At 42.4% G+C, this 4,820-nt stretch overlaps 1 long non-coding RNA gene across 1 annotated transcript; it reads right to left on the bottom strand.

Moving 5' to 3' along the window:
* Window positions 1-1,488: 1,488 nt before the first annotated feature.
* On the bottom strand, window positions 1,489-4,131 carry LOC125549248 (uncharacterized). The gene is made up of 4 exons (XR_015599934.1): window positions 3,630-4,131; window positions 2,727-3,346; window positions 1,900-1,983; window positions 1,489-1,802 (listed from the first exon to the last, which is right to left on the bottom strand). It is a non-coding gene; the product is annotated as an uncharacterized LOC125549248 (long non-coding RNA).
* Between the last annotated feature and the right edge of the window lie 689 nt (window positions 4,132-4,820).

Below are 4,820 nucleotides of genomic sequence, written 5' to 3'. Positions count from 1 at the left end.
CATGGATCATCGGGAAACAGACAGAGAGATTAACAGCCTCATGTTGGAGTTCCTTTGACAGGAAACGCACTGGCCACTCGCGGCAATATACGACGCGTCAGTGTTTAATTTAATTGCCCCTGTCGCCGGAGATAACCATCGATTGGCCTATAACACACCTGCTCCTGAACCCTGCAGATCCGTCTCTGAACAATAGTTTGCCTGGGCATCCTTCCTGCCCGATCCCTGCTAGACTGGCATTGGATAAGAAACATATACCAAATCAAAGTACTTGTGAGTTCACATCTGACATAAGTAGTATAGAAAATACTTTGAGCATTCGTGTGAGGAAGCCTAACCGGGGTGGTAAGTGGTAACAACAAGTCAGCGATCAAGAGTATCACGTGCGGGTAGCGGGAAAGAAGCACCGAGATTTGGACGTGATTAGCGGGGGCGACCTAGATGGTAGGAGCAACGTACGGGGTATAGGGCGATCGACGATTCAACTTATCCGATCCATTCAGGGATAGTTGGAGAAGTCCACGGCGACCGTCCTCCCCCGTCGACCAACGACAGCTATAGCGAGTTCATGTTGCGGAAGTAGGACGCGGGGATGTGCTGCTACAACCAGTAGAACGACAGCCTGACCGCCGACGGCTGATCGCAGTCCTGCTTGCGCACTCAAAAGCTCGGCCACCGGGGAAGCCTGATGCCAGAGCTGCTAGAGCTAGAGGAGGGCACTGGGTCGTCCGCCAGCAAGTTGGGCAGCACATCCCGTACCTACTGCCCATCTTTCATGTGGTGGGCACGGGGAGATGAGGATAAAACCATGCGTCTCCAGCGACTCTTCGGAACTCTTCGGTTATTAGAAGGAAGATGAACCAATGCCTAGTAATTAAAATGGTGTGGCGCAATATCGATTGAAACTTAGCAGTACACCTTTTTTTCGGGGCGAAACTTAGCGATACACAGGGAAGAGGGTCCAGGTGAGAGACGGTGGGCCTCCTCGTTTCATCTTCCACCAGAGTACGTGGCTACGTGCCATGCAACATAGTAGTAGAAATAATTATAGGAAGATTATTTAGAGGAGAAAATTATTGTGTATGTGGCCCTACTTGATGATGTGTATAGGTTACATGTCAAGAGAAATATGTTAGTGGGGATGAACTACTTAGGTATTATAGATAAGTTGCCTCTCTTTATCTATATCTATACCAATATAAAGAGACTCAAAGGGGCAAATCAAATTAATCTTGGCCATCAAATCATATCAATCCAACGACTAGATTGTTTCAATGTCGAGCGCTCAACACGTTTAGCGTGCAGTGAATTTCATGCCAAATATAGTGCTAATCACATAATAACACGCAAATAATATTCTACTTAATATCCGCATGCATTTAACGTACTTTAAAATTAACGTGCATTGCATGTACATATTGACTAGTTTAATAAATAAGCTGCTCGTAATTTTTTGAGGCTTCTATATTGGTTATTTTGTAACTAACTAGTAAGCTTGCACGTGCAACGCACGTCTATACTAAAACACATTGTATCAAATATTTGTAGTTCTAAAAAGCTATCTTCAAAAATCAAACAAGGTTTCTGAGTCAGCCGAAACAAAAATCCAGAAACTAAGATAACATCATCCATTAGCTGCCATAAACATCTCATCACTTATCCTCTTTCTCCGCGTCGACAGCCTTCTTCATCCGGGCTCCCAACAGGTGTTGGTTAAACATCTCGACACGGAGCTTGCCGTATGCATGTGCTTCTCGCCGCCGCGAGTGATGGGCATGTAGTGGCCCTGGACCTCTGGATGGCTGTAGCAAGGCCGTGTTAGGATCAAATCACCATCCTTGAAGCAAAAGAGGTGTAAACACGAAGAAAAATAAACAAATTCAATAGTTGCAAGCACACCTTAGGAAGATAAAGCTTGCCAGGTTGTCGTTGTATCTCGCGCCTGTCGACATTAGACTGCATAACCTCCAGTTACATGTTCTTCTGACGGTGGTCCATGAAAATGCCAATGGTCAGAACAAGTTTCTTTGGGATGCCCATGACTTACATTTACAGTACATAAACATCAACAAATAATAAAAGAAATCTGTATAATATAAGCCGGTGTCTCTACATATAATCTCATGTAGCATCCTAACCAAAAGTCTGAAATCTGACATTCTGCAAACTAAAGTTTTTGCATATTATATAGACATACCAAGTTCAGTGTTGTGAGTTTAGAAAGACGCTAAAGTAAAATTTCAGAACCACTGTCAGTTATTTTCATCAAGGCTATTTTTTTGGCTTTATCATTTACCATGTTCCCACGGGCTGGAAATATTCATAAGGATACAATTTCACAAGAACATCAACGGATAAGCAGATCAATCATTCTCTGAAGTTTGAATGACAGAAATGCAATTTCTGACCCAGGTGTATGGTGCACGATACGCCCACCTAAATATAATAAATCAGAATTGTTATGTCTAATATTTCCGTGCTTTTATATATTAGTTTTTTAAATTGCACTTTTAAGAGGAGAAATATTTCATGGACAGTTAAAATCCCCAGGCATTGGAACTGCATTTGCTCGATCCTTGAGTGGATACCTTCGTTGTTACCCTTTAGCATCCTAACTACTACAAATTTTAGTGGGGGTAGTTAGAGAAACAGGAAGAAAATAGGAAGTAAATTATACTCCCAAGAAAAGAAAAACAAAAGATAAGAGTAATCTGGATGTGGCATACCTGGAAAGTAGAGCTGAGACTGACTAAACATTTTGCATTAAGGTTTGCAAATACATCATCTCGATATTTGAAAAAGGCTCCTTATAATCAGAACAATCTATTTGGCAATAGCAGTTTCACCCAAGTTGGTTTTGCGATGCAAGAACAGAAACAAAATTCAGTTATTTTCTACATCAGGCTAATACAAGAGAAAAGTACACGCATAATCAATGGGGACAGATTGATGATATGACATACCCACATAGAGCCTAGCTAATATGCATAACAATGACAAGTTATTTATTTCATCATATTAAGGCCAAATGCAGGGCTTATCGCCCCTGATTATGCATACAAAACACGGAGCTAAGTATATGCATTTTAGATTTGGAATAAACATTTGGTAGGCTTTTCATCCTTACCATGCTCTTCAACAGATAACATGCATTTCAACAGATAACAGTAAGAAAGCAAACCATCATCGAATTATTTGATCTGCTAAAAGTAAGGAATGCTCCTCCGTGTTTGGAAGGATACGATAGGATTTCTTGCCCTCAAGTGATAACCTCAACCTCTTGTTGCTACCTCTCTGTTGGACTGATGGTGATCCTTGTATTTGCAATGCAACTGCTCAATGCTTCCTAAATCATAAGACAATGAAAAAGAATAAAAATCAAAAGGTATGGACAGACAAATCAGAGAATATAAATTGGTAGGGCACTGGATAGTATCACAATAAATAGAACACAAAGTAACTTTCAGACAGAACCAACATAGTACCTACTTGCTCAACACATATCAGATGATCTTTGAGCATACTGGACATAGAATGGTATTGTAATATACAGGAGAAAGCATAAAAGGAAATTATTCATTATAAACTTTTGGATACAAAAAAGGTAAGCCAAAGGTAAGAAGTCATACCTTGAGAAGGAGAAAAGGTTCTTGCATCTCTCATAGATACTGAAACTTCAGTCCACTCCAGATCTAGATGAACAGGTAATTAGGAAAATTACGGAAGAGATTAACAAAATGCAGAAGGGATGTGTTTTAGTATCTAAAATCAAACCTCAAACAGGTTCAAGGGCATGCATTGATATCTATACATCAGGGAAGATTGAACCAAAAAATGGTTTCTGACAAGTGTGTGTAAGATAAAAATAGGTGCACAGGAAGAGATTAACATAATGGGTTTATGCTTCTATGGCCAACCTCAGTGTGGCGGCAGGTGTCCAGAAAAGAGCAATCTCCGACATTTGTATCAGTATGTGGAGCAATAATAAGGCGAAAGTGAACCTGCTCCAAATGAAAGTAAAAGTTGGACCTAATTATCATTAATAGCTAAAAAATATGTACTGAAAGCAGTACTGTTTCAAGCATATTATGAAGAAAATTTTATATAAAGAACTTAAATAGAAAAAACCAAACTGGTATTCTATTGGCATCTCTCAACTGAACAAACATTTAATAACTATATTATTTTTCAGTTCAAAGACATGTGTTGAATAATGTCCATCAGTAGTCAGAACAGGTCAGTGAGTACACCTTGATTTTGCACCATCGGAAAGAGTACGGAGATCTTCTTGTCTAGGAAGCTCGTCGTTGTGCACCATCACTTCCCTGCTGGATAGAACAAATTAAATCAGCAACTTAGTGATCCTAAACTATTAACACTACATTCTTTGAGGCAATACCACAAGCACCTGGTGCAGCCGAGAGTGTTGTGCGCGTGGGTCGCCTGCTCGGGGAGGTGTCAACAAGGCCATGGGGACCGTGCCGGTGCTGTGTACGGGCAGCTGGGAGCCGGGGAGGTCCGGCAAGGGGGCAGGGAGGGAGCTGAGGAAGCCCGGTGATGTCGGCATCCGTGAGGCTGTCGGCGACGTTGATTGGGAAGGGGCACGACACACCATTAGCAATGGGGTGCCGGATGGCTCTTGGAGGTAGATGGCGAAGCTCCAGCCGACGGCCGTCCTCCGGGGACCCTTTCTGTCGGCCAGCACGGATCTGGCGACTTGGCCTCCCGCATCCATGATGGCCACCAAGTAGAGGAGGACAGCATCGATGGGCCACACCCTTACCTCTCGGCGCGCGGCGTCCTCGGGAGTAGGGGCGGCG

This window comes from Triticum urartu, chromosome 3A (assembly GCF_056163025.1).
Source record: "Triticum urartu cultivar PI428250 chromosome 3A, HENAU_Tu73, whole genome shotgun sequence".
In the NCBI taxonomy this organism is placed as follows: Eukaryota; Viridiplantae; Streptophyta; class Magnoliopsida; order Poales; family Poaceae; genus Triticum; species Triticum urartu.
This window is presented reverse-complemented; position numbering and strand designations above follow the sequence as displayed.